Raw genomic sequence first — 22511 nt, 5'->3', positions numbered from 1 at the left:
GGGAACACTGGGAAACAGTAAATACACCGGGAACACTGGGAAACAGTAAATACACCGGGAACACTGGGAAACAGTAAATAAACCAGGAACACTGGGAAACAGTAAATACACCGGGAACACTGGGAAACAGTAAATACACCGGGAACACTGGGAAACAGTAAATAAACCGGGAACACTGGGAAACAGTAAATACACGGGGAACACTGGGAAACAGTAAATACACCGGGAACACTGGGAAACAGTAAATACACCGGGAACACTGGGAAACAGGAAATAAACCGGGAACACTAGGAAATATTAAATACACCGGGAACACTGGGAAACAGTAAATAAACCGGGAAAACTGGGAAACAGTAAATACACCGGGAACACTGGGAAACAGTAAATAAACCGGGAACACTGGGAAACAGTAAATAAACCGGGAAAACTGGGAAACAGTTAATACACCGGGAACACTGGGAAACAGTAAATAAACCGGGAAAACTGGGAAACAGTAAATACACCGGGAACACTGGGAAACAGTAAATAAACCGGGAACACCGGGAAACAGTAAATACACAGGGAACACCGGGAAACAGTAAATAAATCGGGAACACTGGGAAACAGTAAATACACCGGGAACACTGGGAAACAGTAAATAAACCGGGAACACTGGGAAACAGGAAATAATCCGGGAACACTGGGAAACAATAAATACACCGGGAACACTGGGAAACAGTAAATACACCGGGAACGCTGGGAAACAGTAAATACACGGGGAAAACTGGGAAACATTAAATAAACCGGGAACACTGGGAAACAGTAAATACACCGGGAAAACTGGGAAACAGTAAATACACCGGGAACACTGGGAAACAGTAAATACACCGGGAACACTGGGAAACAGTAAATACACCGGGAACACTGGGAAACAGTAAATAAACCGGGAACACTGGGAAACAGTAAATACAGCAGGAACACTGGGAAACAGTATATAAACAGGGAACACTGGGAAACAGGAAATAAACCGGGAACACTGGGAAACAGGAAATAAACCGGGAACACTAGGAAATAGTAAATACACCGGGAACACTGGGAAACAGTAAATACACCGGGAACACTGGGAAACAGGAAATAAACCGGGAACACTAGGAAATAGTAAATACACCGGGAACACTGGGAAACAGTAAATACACTGGGAACACTGGGAAACAGTAAATAAACCAGGAAAACTGGGAAACAGTAAATACACCGGGAACACTGGGAAACAGTAAATACACCGGGAACACTGGGAAATAGTAAATAAACCGGGAACACTGGGAAACAGGAAATAAACCGGGAACACCGGGAAACAGTAAATAAACCGTGAACACTGGGAAACAGTAAATACACCGGGAACACTGGGAAACAGTAAATAAACCGGGAACACTGGGAAACAGTAAATACACCGTGAACACTGGGAAACAGTAAATACACCGGGAACACCGGGAAACAGTAAATAAACCGGGAACACTGGGAAACAGTAAATACACCGGGAACACTGGGAAACAGTAAATAAATCGGGAAAACTGGGAAACAGTAAATACACCGGGAACACCGGGAAACAGTAAATAAACCGGGAACACTGGGAAACAGTAAATAAACCGGGAACACTGGGAAACAGTAAATAAAGCGGGAACACTGGGAAACAGTAAATACACCGGGAACACCGGGAAACAGTAAATAAACCGGGAACACTGGGAAACAGTAAATACACCGGGAACACTGGGAAACAGTAAATAAATCGGGAAAACTGGGAAACAGTAAATACACCGGGAACACCGGGAAACAGTAAATAAACCGGGAACACTGGGAAACAGTAAATAAAGCGGGAACACTGGGAAACAGTAAATACACCGGGAACACCGGGAAACAGTAAATAAACCGGGAACACTGGGAAACAGTAAATACACCGGGAACACCGGGAAACAGTAAATACACCGGGAACACTGCGAAGCAGTAAATACACTGGGAACACTGGAAACAGTAAATACACCGGGAACACTGGGAAAAAGTAAATACACCGGGAACACTGGGAAACAGTAAATAAACCGGGAACACTGGGAAACAGTAAGTACACCGGGAACACTGGGAAACAGTAAAGAAACCGGGAACACTGGGAAACAGTAAATACACCGGGAACACTGGGAAACAGTAAATACACCGGGAACACTGGGAAACAGTAAATAAACCGGGAACACTGGGAAACAGTAAATAAACCGGGAACACTGGGAAACAGTAAATAAACCGGGAACACTGGGAAACAGTAAATAAACCGGGAACACTGGGAAACAGTAAATAAACCGGGAACACTGGGAAACAGTAAATAAACCGGGAACACTGGGTAACAGCAAATAAACCGGGAACACTGGGAAACAGTAAATAAACCGGGAACACTGGGAAACAGTAAATACACCGGGAACACTGGGTAACAGCAAATAAACCGGGAACACTGGGAAACAGTAAATAAACCGGGAACACTGGGTAACAGCAAATAAACCGGGAACACTGGCAAACAGTAAATACACCGGGAACACTGGGTAACAGCAAATAAACCGGGAACACTGGGAAACAGTAAATAAACCGGGAACACTGGGAAACAGTAAATACACCGGGAACACTGGGAACTAGTAAAAAAAACTGGGAACACTGGGAAACAGTAAATACACCGGGAACACTGGGAAACAGTAAATACACCGGGAACACTGGGAAACAGTAAATAAACCGGGAACACTGGGAATCAGTAAATAAACCAGGAACACTGGGAAACAGTAAATAAACCGGGAACACTTGGAAACAGTAAATAAACCGGGAACACTGGGAAACAGTAAATACACCGGGAACACTGGGAAACAGTAAATACACCGGGAACACTGGGAAACAGTAAATACACCGGGAACACTGGGAAACAGTAAATAAACCAGGAACACTGGGAAACAGTAAATAAACCAGGAACACTGGGAAACAGTAAATAAACCGGGAACACTGGGAAACAGTAAATACACCGGGAACACTGGGAAACAGTTAATACACCGGGAACACTGGGACACAGTAAATAAACCGCGAACACTGGGAAACAGTAAAGAAACCGGGAACACTGGGAAACAGTAAATAAACCGCGAACACTGGGAAACAGTAAAGAAACCGGGAACACTGGGAAACAGTAAATAAACCGGGAACACTGCGAAACAGGAATTAAACCGGGAACACTGGGAAACAGTAAATAAACCGGGAACACTGGGAAACAGTAAATACACTGGGAACACTGGGAAACAGTAAATACACCGGGAACACTGGGAAACAGTAAATAAACCGGGAACACTGCGAAACAGTAAATACACTGGGAACAGTGGGAAACAGTAAATACACCGGGAACACTGGGAAACAGTAAATACACTGGGAACACTGGGAAACAGGAACTAATCCGGGAACAGTGGGAAACAGTGAAAACAATGGGAACACCGGGAAACAGTAAATAAACCGGGAACGCTGGGAAACAGTAAACACAGAGTGAACACTGGGAAACTGGAAATACACCGGGAACACTGGGAGAGACTAAATAAACCGGGAACACTGGGAAACAGTAAATAAACCGGGAACAGTGGGAAACAGGACATAAAACGGGAACACTGGGAAACAGTAAATAATCGGGGAACAGTGGGAAACAGTGAAAAAATTGGGAACACCGGGAAACGGTAAATACACCGGGAACACCGGGAAACAGTAAATACACCGGGAGCACTGGGAAACAGTAAATACACCGGGAACACCGGGAAACAGTAAATACACCGGGAACACTGGGAAACAGTAAATAATCCGGGAAAAGTGGGAAACCGAAAAAACAGTGGGAACACTGGGAAACAGTAAATAAACCGGGAACACTGGGAAACAGTAAATACACCGGGAACACTGGGAAACAGTAAATAAACCGGGAACACTGGGAAACAGTAAATACACCGGGAACACTGGGAAACAGTAAATACACCGTGAACACTGGGAAACAGTAAATAAACCGGGAACACTGGGAAACAGTAAATAAACCGGGAACACTGGGAAACAGTAAATAAACCGGGAACACTGGGAAACAGTAAATACACCGGGAACACTGGGTAACAGTAAATAAACCGGGAACACTGGGAAACAGTAAATAAACCGGGAACACTGGGAAACAGTAAATAAACCGGGAACACTGGGAAACAGTAAATAAACCGGGAACACTGGGAAACAGCAAATAAACCAGGAACACTGGGAAACAGTAAATAAACCGGGAACACTGGGAAACAGCAAATAAACCGGGAACACTGGGAATCAGTAAATAAACCAGGAACACTGGGAAACAGTAAATAAACCGGGAACACTGGGAAACAGTAAATACACCGTGAACACTGGGAAACAGTAAATAAACCAGGAACACTGGGAAACAGTAAATAAACCGGGAACACTGGGAAACAGTAAATAAACCGGGAACACTGGGAAACAGTAAATACACCGGGAACACTGGGAAACAGTAAATACACCGGGAACACTGGGAAACAGTAAATAAACCAGGAACACTGGGAAACAGTAAATACACCGGGAACACTGGGAAACAGTAAATACACCGGGAACACTGGGAAACAGTAAATACACGGGGAACACTGGGAAACAGTAAATACACCGGGAACACTGGGAAACAGTAAATACACCGGGAACACTGGGAAACAGGAAATAAACCGGGAACACTAGGAAATATTAAATACACCGGGAACACTGGGAAACAGTAAATAAACCGGGAAAACTGGGAAACAGTAAATACACCGGGAACACTGGGAAACAGTAAATAAACCGGGAACACTGGGAAACAGTAAATAAACCGGGAAAACTGGGAAACAGTAAATACACCGGGAACACTGGGAAACAGTAAATAAACCGGGAAAACTGGGAAACGGTAAATACACCGGGAACACTGGGAAACAGTAAATACACCGGGAAAACTGGGAAACAGTAAATAAACCGGGAACACCGGGAAACAGTAAATACACAGGGAACACCGGGAAACAGTAAATAAATCGGGAACACTGGGAAACAGTAAATACACCGGGAACACTGGGAAACAGTAAATAAACCGGGAACACTGGGAAACAGTAAATAATCCGGGAACACTGGGAAACAATAAATACACCGGGAAAACTGGGAAACAGTAAATAAACCAGGAAAACTGGGAAACAGTAAATACACCGGGAACACTGGGAAACAGTAAATACACCGGGAACACTGGGAAACAGGAAATACACCGGGAACACTGGGAAACAGTAAATAAACAGGGAACACTGGGAAACAGTAAATAAACCAGCAAAACTGGGAAACAGTAAATACACCGGGAACACTGGGAAACAGTAAATACACCGGGAACACTGGGAAACAGTAAATAAACAGGGAACACTGGGAAACAGTAAATACACTGGGAACACTGGGAAACAGTAAATACACCGGGAACACTGGGAAACAGTAAATAAACAGGGAACACTGGGAAACAGTAAATACACCGGGAACACTGGGAAACAGGAAATAAACCGGGAACACGAGGAAATAGTAAATACACCGGGAACACTGGGAAACAGTAAATACACTGGGAACACTGGGAAACAGTAAATAAACCAGGAAAACTGGGAAACAGTAAATACACCGGGAACACTGGGAAACAGTAACTACACCGGGAACACTGGGAAATAGTAAATAAACCGGGAACACTGGGAAACTGGAAATAAACCGGGAACACCGGGAAACAGTAAATACACCGGGAACACTGGGAAACAGTAAATAAACCGTGAACACTGGGAAACAGTAAATACACCGGGAACACTGGGAAACAGGAAATACACCGGGAACACTGGGAAACAGTAAATACACCGGGAACACTGGGAAATAGTAAATACACCAGGAACACTGGGAAACAGTAAATACACCGGGAACACCGGGAAACAGTAAATAAACCGGGAACACTGGGAAACAGTAAATACACCGGGAACACTGGGAAACAGTAAATAAATCGGGAAAACTGGGAAACAGTAAATACACCGGGAACACCGGGAAACAGTAAATAAACCGGGAACACTGGGAAACAGTAAATAAACCGGGAACACTGGGAAACAGTAAATAAAGCGGGAACACCGGGAAACAGTAAATAAACGGGAACACTGGGAAACAGAAAATACACCGGGAACACCGGGAAACAGTAAATACACCGGGAACACTGGGAAACAGTAAATAAACCGGGAACACTGGGAAACAGTAAATAAACCGGGAACACTGGGAAACAGTAAGTACACCGGCAACACTGGGAAACAGTAAATAAACCGGGAACACTGGGAAACAGTAAGTACACCGGGAACACTGGGAAACAGTAAATAAACGGGGAACACTGGGAAACAGTAAATACACCGGGAACACTGGGAAACAGTAAATACACCGGGAACACTGGTTAACAGCAAATACACCGGGAACACTGGGTAACAGCAAATACACCGGGAACACTGGGTAACAGTAAATAAACCGGGAACACTGGGAAACAGGAATTAAGACGGGAACACTGGGTAACAGCAAATAAACCGGGAACACTGGGTAACAGCAAATAAACCGGGAACACTGGGAAACAGTAAATAAACCGGGAACACTGGGTAACAGCAAATAAACCGGGAACACTGGCAAACAGTAAATACACCGGGAACACTGGGTAACAGCAAATAAACCGGGAACACCGGGAAACAGTAAATACACCGGGAACACTGGGTAACAGCAAATAAACCGGGAACACTGGGAAACAGTAAATAAACCGGGAACACTGGGAAACAGTAAATACACCGGGAACACTGGGAACTAGTAAAAAAAACTGGGAACACTGGGAAACAGTAAATACACCGGGAACACTGGGAAACAGTAAATACACCGGGAACACTGGGAAACAGTAAATAAACCGGGAACACTGGGAATCAGTAAATAAACCAGGAACACTGGGAAACAGTAAATAAACCGGGAACACTGGGAAACAGTAAATACACCGTGAACACTGGGAAACAGTAAATAAACCGGGAACACTGGGAAACAGTAAATACACCGGGAACACTGGGAAACAGTAAATACACCGGGAACACTGGGAAACAGTAAATAAACCGGGAACACTGGGAAACAGTAAATACACCGGGAACACTGGGAAACAGTAAATACACCGGGAACACTGGGAAACAGTAAATAAACCGGGAACACTGGGAAACAGTAAATAAACCGGGAACACTGGGAAACAATAAATACACTGGGAACACTGGGAAACAGTAAATAAACCAGGAACACTGGGAAACAGTAAATAAACCGGGAACACTGGGAAACAGTAAATAAACCGGGAACACTGGGACACAGTAAATAAACCGCGAACACTGGGAAACAGTAAAGAAACCGGGAACACTGGGAAACAGTAAATACACCAGGAACACAGGGAAACAGAAAATACACCGGGAACACTGGGAAACAGTAAATAAACCGGGAACACTGGGAAACAGGAATTAAACCGGGAACACTGGGAAACAGTAAATAAACCGGGATAACTGGGAAACAGGAATTAAACCGGGAACACTGGGAAACAGTAAATAAACCGGGAACACTGGGAAACAGTAAATACACCGGGAACACTGTGAAACAGTAAATACACTGGGAACACTGGGAAACAGTAAATACACCGGGAACACTGGGAAACAGTAAATAAACCGGGAACACTGCGAAACAGTAAATACACTGGGAACAGTGGGAAACAGTAAATACACCGGGAACACTGGGAAACAGTAAACATACCGGGAAAACTGCGAAAAAGTAAATAATCCGGGAAGACTGGGAAACAGTAAATAATCCGGGAAAAGTGGGAAACCGAAAAAACAGTGGGAACACTGGGAAACAGTAAATAAACCGGGAACACTGGGAAACAGTAAATACACCGGGAACACTGGGAAACAGTAAATACACCGGGAACACTGGGAAACAGTAAATACACCGTGAACACTGGGAAACAGTAAATAAACCGGGAACACTGGGAAACAGTAAATAAACCGGGAACACTGGGAAACAGTAAATAAACCGGGAACACTGGGAAACAGTAAATAAACCGGGAACACTGGGAAACAGTAAATACACCGGGAACACTGGGAAACAGTAAATACACCGGGAACACTGGGAAACAGTAAATACACCGGGAACACTGGGAAACAGTAAATACACCGGGAACACTGGGAAACAGTAAATAAACCGCGAACACTGGGAAACAGTAAAGAAACCGGGAACACTGGGAAACAGTAAATACACCAGGAACACTGGGAAACAGTAAATACACCGGGAACACTGGGAAACAGTAAATAAACCGGGAACACTGGGAAACAGTAAATACACCGGGAACACTGGGAAACCGTAAAGAAACCGGGAACACTGGGAAACAGTAAATAAACCGGGAACACTGAGAAACAGTAAATACACCGGGAACACTGGGAAACAGTAAAGAAACCGGGAACACTGGGAAACAGAAAATACAACTGGAACAGTGGGAAACAGTAAATAAACCGGGAACACTGGGAAACAGTAAATACACCGGGAACACTGGGAAACAGTAAATACACCGGGAACACTGGGAAACAGTAAATACACCGGGAACACTGGGAAACAGTAAATACACCGGGAACACTGGGAAACAGTAAATACAGCGTGAACACTGGGAAACAGTAAATACACCGGGAACACTGGGAAACAGTAAATACACCGGGAACACTGGGAAACAGTAAATACACCGGGAACACTGGGAAACAGTAAATACACCGGGAACACTGGGAAACAGTAAATACACGGGGAACACTGGGAAACAGTAAATAAACCGCGAACACTGGGAAACAGTAAATAAACCGCGAACACTGGGAAACAGTAAATAAACCGCGAACACTGGGAAACAGTAAAGAAACCGGGAACACTGGGAAACAGTAAATACACCAGGAACACTGGGAAACAGTAAATACACCGGGAACACTGGGAAACAGTAAATAAACCGGGAACACTGGGAAACAGTAAATACACCGGGAACACTGGGAAACCGTAAAGAAACCGGGAACACTGGGAAACAGTAAATAAACCGGGAACACTGAGAAACAGTAAATACACCGGGAACACTGGGAAACAGTAAAGAAACCGGGAACACTGGGAAACAGAAAATACACCGGGAACACTGGGAAACAGTAAATACACCGGGAACACTGGGAAACAGTAAATACACCGGGAACACTGGGAAACCGTAAAGAAACCGGGAACACTGGGAAACAGTAAAGAAACCGGGAACACTGGGAAACAGTGAATACACCGGGAACACTGGGAAACAGTAAATACACCGGGAACACTGGGAAACAGAAAATACAACTGGAACACTGGGAAACAGTAAATACACCAGGAACACAGGGAAACAGTAAAAAACCGGGAACACTGGGAAACAGTAAATACACCGGGAACACTGGGAAACTGTAAATAAACCGGGAACACTGGGAAACTGTAAATAAACCGGGAAAACTGGGAAACAGGAATTAAACCGGGAACACTGGGGAACAGTAAATACACCGGGAACACTGGGAAACAGTAAATACACCGGGAACACTAGGAAACAGTAAATAAACCGGGAACACTGCGAAACAGTCAATACACCGGGAACACTGTGAAACAGTAAATACACCGGGAACACTGGGAAACAGTAAATAAACCAGGAACACTGGGAAACAGTAAATACACCGTGACCACTGGGAAACAGTAAATACACCGGGAACACTGGGAAACAGTAAATAAACCAGGAACACTGGGAAACAGTAAATAAACCGGGAACACTGGGAAACAGTAAATAAACCGGGAACACTGGGAAACAGTAAATAAACCCGGAACACTGGGAAACAGTAAATAAACCGGGAACACTGGGAAACAGTAAATACACCGGGAACACTGGGAAACAGTAAATACACCGGGAACACCGGGAAACAGTAAATACACCGGGAAAACTGGGAAACAGTAAATATACGGGGAACACTGGGAAACAGTAAATACACCGGAAGCACTGGGAAACAGTAAATAAACCAGGAACACTGGGAAACAGTAAATACACCGTGAACACTGGGAAACAGTAAATACACCGGGAACACTGGGAAACAGTAAATACACCGGGAACATAGGGAAACAGTAAATACACCGTGAACACTGGGTAACAGTAAATAAACCGGGAACACTGGGAAACAGTAAATACACCGGGAACACTGGGAAACAGTAAATAAACCAGGAACACTGGGAAACAGTAAATACACCGGGAACACTGGGAAACAGTAAATAAACCGGGAACACTGGGAAACAGTAAATACACAGGTAACACTGGGAAACAGTAAATAAACCGGGAACACTGGGAAACAGTAAATAAACCGGGAACACTGGGAAACAGTAAATAAACCGGGAACACTGGGAAACAGTAAATAAACCAGGAACACTGGGAAACAGTACATAAACCGGGAACACTGGGAAACAGTAAATAAACCGGGAACACTGGGAAACAGTAAATACACCGTGAACACTGGGTAACAGTAAATAAACCGGGAACACTGGGAAACAGTAAATACACCGGGAACACTGGGAAACAGTAAATAAACCAGGAACACTGGGAAACAGTAAATACACCGTGAACACTGGGAAACAGTAAATACACCGGGAACACTGGGAAACAGTAAATAAACCGGGAACACTGGGAAACAGTAAATACACAGGTAACACTGGGAAACAGTAAATAAACCAGGAACACTGGGAAACAGTAAATAAACCGGGAACACTGGGAAACAGTAAATAAACCGGGAACACTGGGAAACAGTAAATAAACCAGGAACACTGGGAAACAGTACATAAACCGGGAACACTGGGAAACAGTAAATACACCGGGAACACCGGGAAACAGTAAATAAACCGGGAACACTGGGAAACAGAAAATAAACCGGGAACACCGGGAAACAGTAAATAAACCGGGAACACCGGGAAACAGTAAATAAACCGGGAACATTGGGAAACAGTAAATACACCGGGAACACTGGGAAACAGTAAATAAACCAGGAACACTGGGAAACAGTAAATACACCGGGAACACTGGGAAACAGTAAATAATCCGGGAACACTGGGAAACAGTAAATAAACCGGGAACACTGGGAAACAGTAAATAAACCAGGAACACTGGGAAACAGTAAATACACCGGGAACACTGGGAAACAGTAAATACACCGGGAACACTGGGAAACAGTAAAGAAACCGGGAACACTGGGAAACAGTAAATACACCGGGAACACTGGGAAACAGTAAATACACCAGGAACACAGGGAAACAGTAAATACACCGGGAACACTGGGAAACAGTAAATACACCGGGAACACTGGGAAACAGTAAATACACCAGGATCACTGGGAAACAGTAAATACACCGGGAACACTGGGAAACAGGAATTAAACCGGGAAAACTGGGAAACATGAATTAAACCGGGAACACTGGGAAACAGTAAATAAACCGGGAACACTGGGAAACAGGAAATAAACCGGGAACACTGGGAAACAGTAAATACACCGGGAACACTGTGAAACAGTAAATAAACGGGAACACTGGGAAACAGTAAATAAACCGGGAACACTGGGAAACAGTAAATACACCGGGAACACCGGGAAACAGTAAATAAACCGGGAACACCGGGAAACAGTAAATAAACCGGGAACACTGGGAAACAGTAAATACACCGGGAACACCGGGAAACAGTAAATAAACCGGGAACATTGGGAAACAGTAAATACACCGGGAACACCGGGAAACAGGAAATACACCGGGAACACTGGGAAACAGTAAATATACGGGGAACACTGGGAAACAGTAAATACACCGGAAGCACTGGGAAACAGTAAATACACCGGGAACACTGGGAAACAGTAAATACACCGGGAACACTGGGAAACAGTAAATACACCGGGAACACCGGGAAACAGTAAATACACCGGGAACACTGGGAAACAGTAAATATACGGGGAACACTGGGAAACAGTAAATAAACCGGGAACACTGGGAAACAGTAAATACACCGGGAACACTGGGAAAAAGTAAATACACCGGGAACACTGGGTAACAGCAAATAAACCGGGAACACTGGGAAACAGTAAATACACCGGGAACACTGGGTAACAGCAAATAAACCGGGAACACTGGGAAACAGTAAATACACCGGGAACACTGGGAAACAGTAAATACACGGGGACACTGGGAAACAGTAAATACACCGGGAACACTGGGAAACAGCAAATACATCAGGAAAACTGGGAAACAGGAAATACACCGGGAACACTGGGAAAAAGTAAATACACCGGGAACACTGGGAAACAGTAAATACACCGGGAACACTGGGAAACAGTAAATACAACGGGAACACTGGGAATCAGTAAATAAACCGGGAACACTGGGAAACAGTAAATAAACCGGGAACACTGGGAAACAGAAAATACACCTGGAACACTGGGAAACAGTAAATAAACCGGGAACACTGGGAAACAGAAAATACACCTGGAACACTGGGAAACAGTAAATAAACCGGGAACACTGGGAAACAGTAAATAAACCGGGAACACTGGGAAACAGTAAATAAACCGGGAACACTGGGAAACAGTAAATACACCGGGAAAACTGGGAAACAGTAAATACACCGGGAACACTGGGAGAGACTAAATACACCGGGAACACTGGGAAACAGAAAATAAACCGGGAACACTGGGAAACAGTGAATAAACCGGGAACACTGGGAAACAGTAAATAAACCGGGAACACCGGGAAACAGCACATAAACCGGGAACACTGTGAAACAGTAAATACACCGGGAACACCGGGAAACAGTAAATAAACCGGGAACACTGGGAAACAGTAAATACACCGGGAACACTGGGAAACAGTAAATACACTGGGAACACTGGGAAACAGTAAATAAACCGGGAAGACTGGGAAACAGTAAATACACCGGGAACACTGGGAAACAGTAAATACACCGGGAACACTGGGAAACAGTAAATACACCGGGAACACTGGGAAGCAGTAAATACACCGGGAACACTGGGAAACAGTAAATAAACCGGGAACACTGGGAAACAGTAAATACACCGGGAACACTGGGAAACAGTAAATACACCGGGAACACTGGGAAACAGTAAATACACCGGGAACACTGGGAAACAGTAAATACACCGGGAACACTGGGAAACAGTAAATAAACCGGGAACACTGGGAAACAGTAAATACACGGGGAACACTGGGAAACAGTAAATACACCGGGAACACTGGGAAACAGTAAATAAACCGGGAACACTGGGAAACAGTAAATACACCGGGAACACTGGGAAACAGTAAATAAACCAGGAACACTGGGAAACAGTAAATACACCGGGAACACTGGGAAACAGAAAATAAACCGGGAACACTGGGAAACAGTAAATAAACCGGGAACACTGGGAAACAGTAAATAAACCGGGAACACTGTGAAACAGTAAATACACCGGGAACACCGGGAAACAGTAAATAAACCGGGAACACTGGGAAACAGTAAATACACCGGGAACACTGGGAAACAGTAAATAAACCGGGAACACTGGGAAACAGTAAATACACCGGGAACACCGGGAAACAGTAAATAAACCGGGAACACTGTGAAACAGTAAATACACCGGGAACACCGGGAAACAGTAAATAAACCGGGAACACTGGGAAACAGTAAATACACCGGGAACACTGGGAAACAGTAAATACACTGGGAACACTGGGAAACAGGAAATAAACCGGGAACATTGGGAAACAGTAAATACACCGGGGAACACTGGTAAACAGTAAATAAACCGGGAAGACTGGGAAACAGTAAAGAAACCGGGAACACTGGGAAACAGAAAATACACTGGGAACACTGGGAAACAGTAAATACACCGGGAACACTGGGAAACAGTAAATATACCGGGGAACACTGGTAAACAGTAAATAAACCGGGAAGACTGGGAAACAGTAAAGAAACCGGGAACACTGGGAAACAGAAAATAAAGAGGGGAACACTTGGAAACTGTAAATGAACCGGGAAAACTGGGAAACAGGAATTAAACCGGGAACACTGGGGAACAGTAAATACACCGGGAACACTGGGAAACAGTAAATACACCGGGAACACTAGGAAACAGTAAATAAACCGGGAACACTGCGAAACAGTCAATACACCGGGAACACTGTGAAACAGTAAATACACCGGGAACACTGGGAAACAGTAAATAAACCAGGAACACTGGGAAACAGTAAATACACCGTGACCACTGGGAAACAGTAAATACACCGGGAACACTGGGAAACAGTAAATAAACCAGGAACACTGGGAAACAGTAAATAAACCGGGAACACTGGGAAACAGTAAATAAACCGGGAACACTGGTAAACAGTAAATAAACCCGGAACACTGGGAAACAGTAAATAAACCGGGAACACTGGGAAACAGTAAATAAACCGGGAACATTGGGAAACAGTAAATACACCGGGAACACCGGGAAACAGTAAATACACCGGGAAAACTGGGAAACAGTAAATATACGGGGAACACTGGGAAACAGTAAATACACCGGAAGCACTGGGAAACAGTAAATAAACCAGGAACACTGGGAAACAGTAAATACACCGTGAACACTGGGAAACAGTAAATACACCGGGAACACTGGGAAACAGTAAATAAACCGGGAACACTGGGAAACAGTAAATACACCGGGAACACTGGGAAACAGTAAATAAACCAGGAACACTGGGAAACAGTAAATACACCGTGAACACTGGGAAACAGTAAATACACCGGGAACACTGGGAAACAGTAAATAAACCGGGAACACTGGGAAACAGTAAATACACAGGTAACACTGGGAAACAGTAAATAAACCGGGAACACTGGGAAACAGTAAATAAACCGGGAACACTGGGAAACAGTAAATAAACCGGGAACACTGGGAAACAGTAAATAAACCAGGAACACTGGGAAACAGTACATAAACCGGGAACACTGGGAAACAGTAAATAAACCGGGAACATAGGGAAACAGTAAATACACCGTGAACACTGGGTAACAGTAAATAAACCGGGAACACTGGGAAACAGTAAATACACCGGGAACACTGGGAAACAGTAAATAAACCAGGAACACTGGGAAACAGTAAATACACCGTGAACACTGGGAAACAGTAAATAAACCGGGAACACTGGGAAACAGTAAATACACAGGTAACACTGGGAAACAGTAAATAAACCAGGAACACTGGGAAACAGTAAATAAACCGGGAACACTGGGAAACAGTAAATAAACCGGGAACACTGGGAAACAGTACATAAACCGGGAACACTGGGAAACAGTAAATATACCGGGAACACCGGGAAACAGTAAATAAACCGGGAACACTGGGAAACAGTAAATAAACCGGGAACACCGGGAAACAGTAAATAAACCGGGAACACCGGGAAACAGTAAATAAACCGGGAACATTGGGAAACAGTAAATACACCGGGAACACTGGGAAACAGTAAATAAACCAGGAACACTGGGAAACAGTAAATACACCGGGAACACTGGGAAACAGTAAATAATCCGGGAACACTGGGAAACAGTAAATAAACCGGGAACACTGGGAAACAGTAAATAAACCAGGAACACTGGGAAACAGTAAATACACCGGGAACACTGGGAAACAGTAAATACACCGGGAACACTGGGAAACAGTAAAGAAACCGGGAACACTGGGAAACAGTAAATACACCGGGAACACTGGGAAACAGTAAATACACCAGGAACACAGGGAAACAGTAAATACACCGGGAACACTGGGAAACAGTAAATACACCGGGAACACTGGGAAACAGTAAATACACCGGGAACACTGGGAAACAGTAAATACACCAGGATCACTGGGAAACAGTAAATACACCGGGAACACTGGGAAACAGGAATTAAACCGGGAAAACTGGGAAACATGAATTAAACCGGGAACACTGGGAAACAGTAAATAAACCGGGAACACTGGGAAACAGGAAATAAACCGGGAACACTGGGAAACAGTAAATACACCGGGAACACTGTGAAACAGTAAATAAACCGGGAACACTGGGAAACAGTAAATAAACCGGGAACACTGGGAAACAGTAAATACACCGGGAACACCGGGAAACAGTAAATAAACCGGGAACACCGGGAAACAGTAAATAAACCGGGAACACTGGGAAACAGTAAATACACCGGGAACACCGGGAAACAGTAAATAAACCGGGAACATTGGGAAACAGTAAATACACCGGGAACACCGGGAAACAGGAAATACACCGGGAACACTGGGAAACAGTAAATATACGGGGAACACTGGGAAACAGTAAATACACCGGGAACACTGGGAAACAGTAAATACACCGGGAACACTGGGAAACAGTAAATACACCGGGAACACCGGGAAACAGTAAATACACCGGGAACACTGGGAAACAGTAAATATACGGGGAACACTGGGAAACAGTAAATAAACCGGGAACACTGGGAAACAGTAAATACACCGGGAACACTGGGAAAAAGTAAATACACCGGGAACACTGGGTAACAGCAAATAAACCGGGAACACTGGGAAACAGTAAATACACCGGGAACACTGGGTAACAGCAAATAAACCGGGAACACTGGGAAACAGTAAATACACCGGGAACACTGGGAAACAGTAAATAAACCCGGAACACTGGGAAACAGTAAATACACCGGGAACACTGGGAAACAGCAAATACATCAGGAAAACTGGGAAACAGGAAATACACCGGGAACACTGGGAAAAAGTAAATACACCGGGAACACTGGGAAACAGTAAATACACCGGGAACACTGGGAAACAGTAAATACACCGGGAACACTGGGAAACAGTAAATAAACCGGGAACACTGGGAAACAGTAAATAAACCAGGAACACTGGGAAACAGTAAATACACCGTGAACACTGGGAAACAGTAAATAAACCGGGAACACTGGGAAACAGTAAATAAACCGGGAACACTGGGGAACAGTAAATACACCGGGAACACTGGGAAACAGTAAATGCACCGGAAACACTGGGAAACAGCAAATACACGGGGAACACTGGGAAACAGTAAATACACCGGGAACACTGGGAAACAGTACATAAACCAGGAACACTGGGGAACAGTAAATACACCGGGAACACTGGGAAACAGTAAATGCACCGGAAACACTGGGAAACAGTAAATACACCGGGAACACTGGGAAACAGTAAATACACGGGGAACACTGGGAAACAGTAAATACACCGGGAACACTGGGAAACAGTAAATACACGGGGAACACTGGGAAACAGTAAATACACGGGGAACACTGGGAAACAGTAAATACACCGGGAACACTGGGAAACAGTAAATACACGGGGAACACTGGGAAACAGTAAATACACCGGGAACACTGGGAAACAGCAAATACACGGGGAACACTGGGAAACAGTAAATACACCGGGAACACTGGGAAACAGTAAATACACGGGGAACACTGGGAAACAGCAAATACACGGGGAACACTGGGAAACAGTAAATACACTGGGAACACTGGGAGAGACTAAATACACCGGGAACACAGGGAAACAGAAAATAAACCGGGAACACTGGGAAACAGTAAATGCACCGGAAACACTGGGAAACAGCAAATACACCGGGAACACTGGGAAACAGTAAATACACCGGGAACACTGGGAAACAGTAAATACACCGTGAACACTGGGAAACAGTAAATAAACCAGGAACACTGGGAAACAGTGAAGACACCGGGAACACTGGGAAACAGTAAATAAACCGGGAACACTGGGAAACAATAAATAAACCGGGAACACTGGGAAACAGTAAATACACCGGGAACACTGGGAAACAGTAAATACACCGGGAACACTGGGAAACAGTAAATACACCGGGAACACTGGGAAACAATAAATAAACCGGGAACACTGGGAAACAGTAAATACACCGGGAACACTGGGAAACAGTAAATAAACCGGGAAAACTGGGAAACAATAAATAAACCGGGAACACTGGGAAACAGTAAATACACCGGGAACACTGGGAAACAGTAAATACACCGGGAACAATGGGAAACAGTCAATAAACCGGGAACACTGCGAAACGGTAAATACACTGGGAACACTGGGAAACAGTAAATACACCGGGAACACTGGGAAACAGTAAATACACCGTAAACACTGGGTAACAGCAAATAAACCGGGAACACTGGGAAACAGTAAATACACCGGGAACACTGGGAAACAGTAAATAAACCGGGAACACTGGGAAACAGCAAATACATCAGGAAAACTGGGAAACAGGAAATACACCGGGAACACTGGGAAACAGTAAATACACCGGGAACACTAGGAAACAGTAAATACACCGGGAACACTGGGAAACAGTAAATAAACTGGGAACACTGGGAAACAGTAAATAAACCGGGAACACTGGGAAACAGTAAATACACCGGGAACACTGGGAAACAGTAAATACACCGGGAACACTGGGAAACAGTAAATACACCGTGAACACTGGGAAACAGTAAATACACCGGGAACACTGGGAAACAGTAAATACACCGTGAACACTGGGAAACAGTAAATAAACCAGGAACACTGGGAAACAGTAAATAAACCGGGAACACTGGGAAACAGTAAATACACCGGGAACACTGGGAAACAGTAAATAAAGCGGGAACACTGGGAAACAGTAAATAAACCGGGAACACTGGGAAACAGTAAATACACCAGGAACACTGGGAAATAGCAAATAAACCGGGAACACTGGGAAACAGTAAAAACACCGGGAACACTGGGAAACAGTAAATAAAGCGGGAACACTGGGAAACAGAAAATAAACCGGGAACACTGGGACACAGTAAATACACCGGGAACACTGGGAAACAGAAAATAAACCGGGAACACTGGGAAACAGTAAATACACCGGGAAAACTGGGAAACAGTAAATACACCAGGAACACTGGGAAACAGTAAATACACCGGGAACACTGGGAAACAGTAAATAATCCGGGAACACTGGGAAACAGTAAATAAACCGGGAACACTGGGAAACAGTAAATACACCGGGAACACTGGGAAACAGTAAATACACTGGGAACACTGGGAAACAGTAAATAAACCGGGAACACTGGGAAACAGTAAATACACCGGGAACACTGGGAAACAGTAAATAAACCGGGAACACTGGGAAACAGTAAATAAACCGGGAACACTGGGAAACAGTAAATACACCGGGAACACTGGGAAACAGTAAATAAACCGGGAACACTGGGAAACAGTAAATACACCGGGAACACTGGGAAACAGCAAATAAACCGCGAACACTGGGAAACAGTAAATAGTCCGGGAACACTGGGAAACAGTAAATAAACCGGGAACACTGGGAAACAGTAAATACACCGGGAACACTGGGAAACAGTAAATACACCGGGAACACTGGGAAACAGTAAATACACCGGGAACACTGGGACACAGTAAATAAACCGGGAACACTGGGAAACAGTAAATACACCGGGAACACTGGGAGACAGTAAATAAACCGGGAACACTGGGAAACAGTAAATAAACCAGGAACACTGGGAAACAGTAAATACACCGGGAACACTGGGAGACAGTAAATAAACCGGGAACACTGGGAGACAGTAAATAAACCAGGAACACTGGGAAACAGTAAAAACACCTGGAACACTGGGAAACAGTAAATAAACCGGGAAAACTGGGAAATAGAAAATAAACCGGGAACACTGGGACACAGTAAATACACCGGGAACACTGGGAAACAGAAAATAAACCAGGAACACTGGGAAACAGTAAATAAACCGGGAACACTGTGAAACAGTAAATACACCGGGAAAACTGGGAAACAGTAAATACACCAGGAACACTGGGAAACAGTAAATACACCGGGAACACTGGGAAACAGTAAATAAACCAGCAACACTGGGAAACAGTAAATACACCGGGAACACTGGGAAACAGTAAATACACCGGGAAAACTGGGAAACAGTAAATACACCAGGAACACTGGGAAACAGTAAATACACCAGGAACACTGGGAAACAGTAAATAAACCGGGACCACTGGGAAACAGTAAATATACCGGGAACACTGGGAAACAGTAAATACACCGGGAACACTGGGAAACAGTAAATACACCGGGAACACTGGGAAACAGTAAATACACCGGGAACACTGGGAAACAGTAAATACACCGGGAACACTGGGAAACAGTAAATAAACCGGGAACACTGGGAAACAGTAAATACACCAGGAACACTGGGAAACAGTAAATAAACCGGGAACACTGGGAAACAGTAAATACACCAGGAACACTGGGAAACAGCAAATAAACCGGGAACACTGGGAAACAGTAAATAAACCGGGAACACTGGGAAACAGTAAATACACCAGGAACACTGGGAAACTGCAAATAAACCGGGAACACTGGGAAACAGTAAATACACCGGGAACACTGGGAAACAGTAAATACACCGGGAACACTGGGAAACAGTTAATACATCGGGAACACTGGGAAACAGTTAATACACCGGGAACACTGGGAAACAGTAAATACATCGGGAACACTGGGAAACAGTAAATAAACCTGGAACACTGGGAAACAGTAAATAAACTGGGAAAACTGGGAAACAGTAAATACACCTGGAACACTGGGAAACAGTAAATACACCGGGAACACTGGGAAACAGTTAATACATCGGGAACACTGGGAAACAGTAAATACACGGGGAACACTGGGAAACAGTAAATACACGGGGAACACTGGGAAACAGTAAATAAACCGGGAACACTGGGCATCAGGAAATAAACCGGGAAAACTGGGAAACAGGAATTAAACCGGGAACACTGGGAAACAGCAAATAAACCGGGAACACTGGGAAACAGCAAATAAACCGGGAACACTGGGAAACAGCAAATAAACCGGGAAAACTGGGAAACAGGAATTAAACCGGGAAAACTGGGAAACAGTAAATACACCGGGAACACTTGGAACCTGTAAATGAACCGGGAAAACTGGGAAACAGGAATTAAACCGGGAAAACTGGGAAACAGTAAATACACCGGGAACACTGGGAAACAGTAAATAAACCTGGAACACTGGGAAACAGTAAATAAACCGGGAACACTGGGAAACAGTTAATACACCGGGAACACTGGGAAACAGTAAATAAACCGTGAACACTGGGAAACAGTAAATTCACCGGGAACACTGGGAAACAGTAAATACACCGGGAACACTGGGAAACAGTGAATACACCGGGAACACTGGGAAACAGTAAATAAACCGGGAACACTGGGAAACAGTTAATACATCTGGAACACTGGGAAACAGTAAATACACCGGGAACACTGGGAAATAGTAAATATACGGGGAACACTGGGAAACAGTAAATGCACTGGGAACACTGGGCATCAGTAAATAAACCGGGAAAACTGGGAAACAGGAATTAAACCGGGAACACTGGGAAACAGCAAATAAACCGGGAACACTGGGAAACAGCAAATAAACTGGGAACACTTGGAAACTGTAAATGAACCGGGAAAACTGGGAAACAGGAATTAAACCGGGAAAACTGGGAAACAGTAAATAAACCGGGAACACTTGGAAACTGTAAATGAACAGGGAAATCTGGGAAACAGGAATTAAACCGGGAAAACTGGGAAAAAGTAAATACACCGGGAACACTGAGAAATAGTAAATACACTGGGAACACCCGGAAACAGTAAATACACGGGGAACACTGGGAAACAGTAAATACACCGGGAACACTGGGAAACAGCAAATACACCGGGAACACTGGGAAACAGTAAATAAACCGGGAACACTGGGAAACAGTAAATACACCGGGAACACTGGGAAACAGTGAATACACCGGGAACACTGGGAAACAGTAAATAAACCGGGAACACTGGGAAACAGTAAATACACCGGGAACACTGGGAAACAGTAAATACACCGGGAACACTGGGAAACAGTGAATACACCGGGAACACTGGGAAACAGTAAATAAACCGGGAACACTGGGAAACAGTAAATACACCGGGAACACTGGGAAACAGTAAATAAACCGGGAACACTGGGAAATAGTAAATACACCGGGAACACTGGGAAACAGTAAATAAACCGGGAACACTGGGAAATAGAAAATACACCGGGAACACTGGGAAACAGTAAAAAACCAGGAACACTGGGAAACAGTAAATACACCGGGAACACTGGGAAACAGTAAATACACCGGGAACACTGGGAAACAGTAAATACACCGGGAACACTGGGAAACAGTAAATAAACCGGGAACACTGGGAAACAGTAAATACACC

The 22511-nt window shown here is 44.4% G+C and overlaps 1 protein-coding gene across 1 annotated transcript in view; it reads right to left on the bottom strand.

Annotated features, from left to right (window-relative positions):
- Positions 1-22511, bottom strand: part of LOC137306119 (glutamate receptor ionotropic, kainate 5-like) — a gene marked incomplete at its 3' end in the record, with an annotated part of 564706 nt that overhangs the window by 419819 nt on the left and 122376 nt on the right. The gene's annotated exons all lie outside the window — the stretch shown is intronic.

This window comes from Heptranchias perlo, chromosome 42 (assembly GCF_035084215.1).
Source record: "Heptranchias perlo isolate sHepPer1 chromosome 42, sHepPer1.hap1, whole genome shotgun sequence".
NCBI classification, from domain to species: domain Eukaryota; kingdom Metazoa; phylum Chordata; class Chondrichthyes; order Hexanchiformes; family Hexanchidae; genus Heptranchias; species Heptranchias perlo.
Note: the sequence above shows the minus strand (reverse complement) of the source record. Positions and strands in the feature narration are given on the sequence as shown.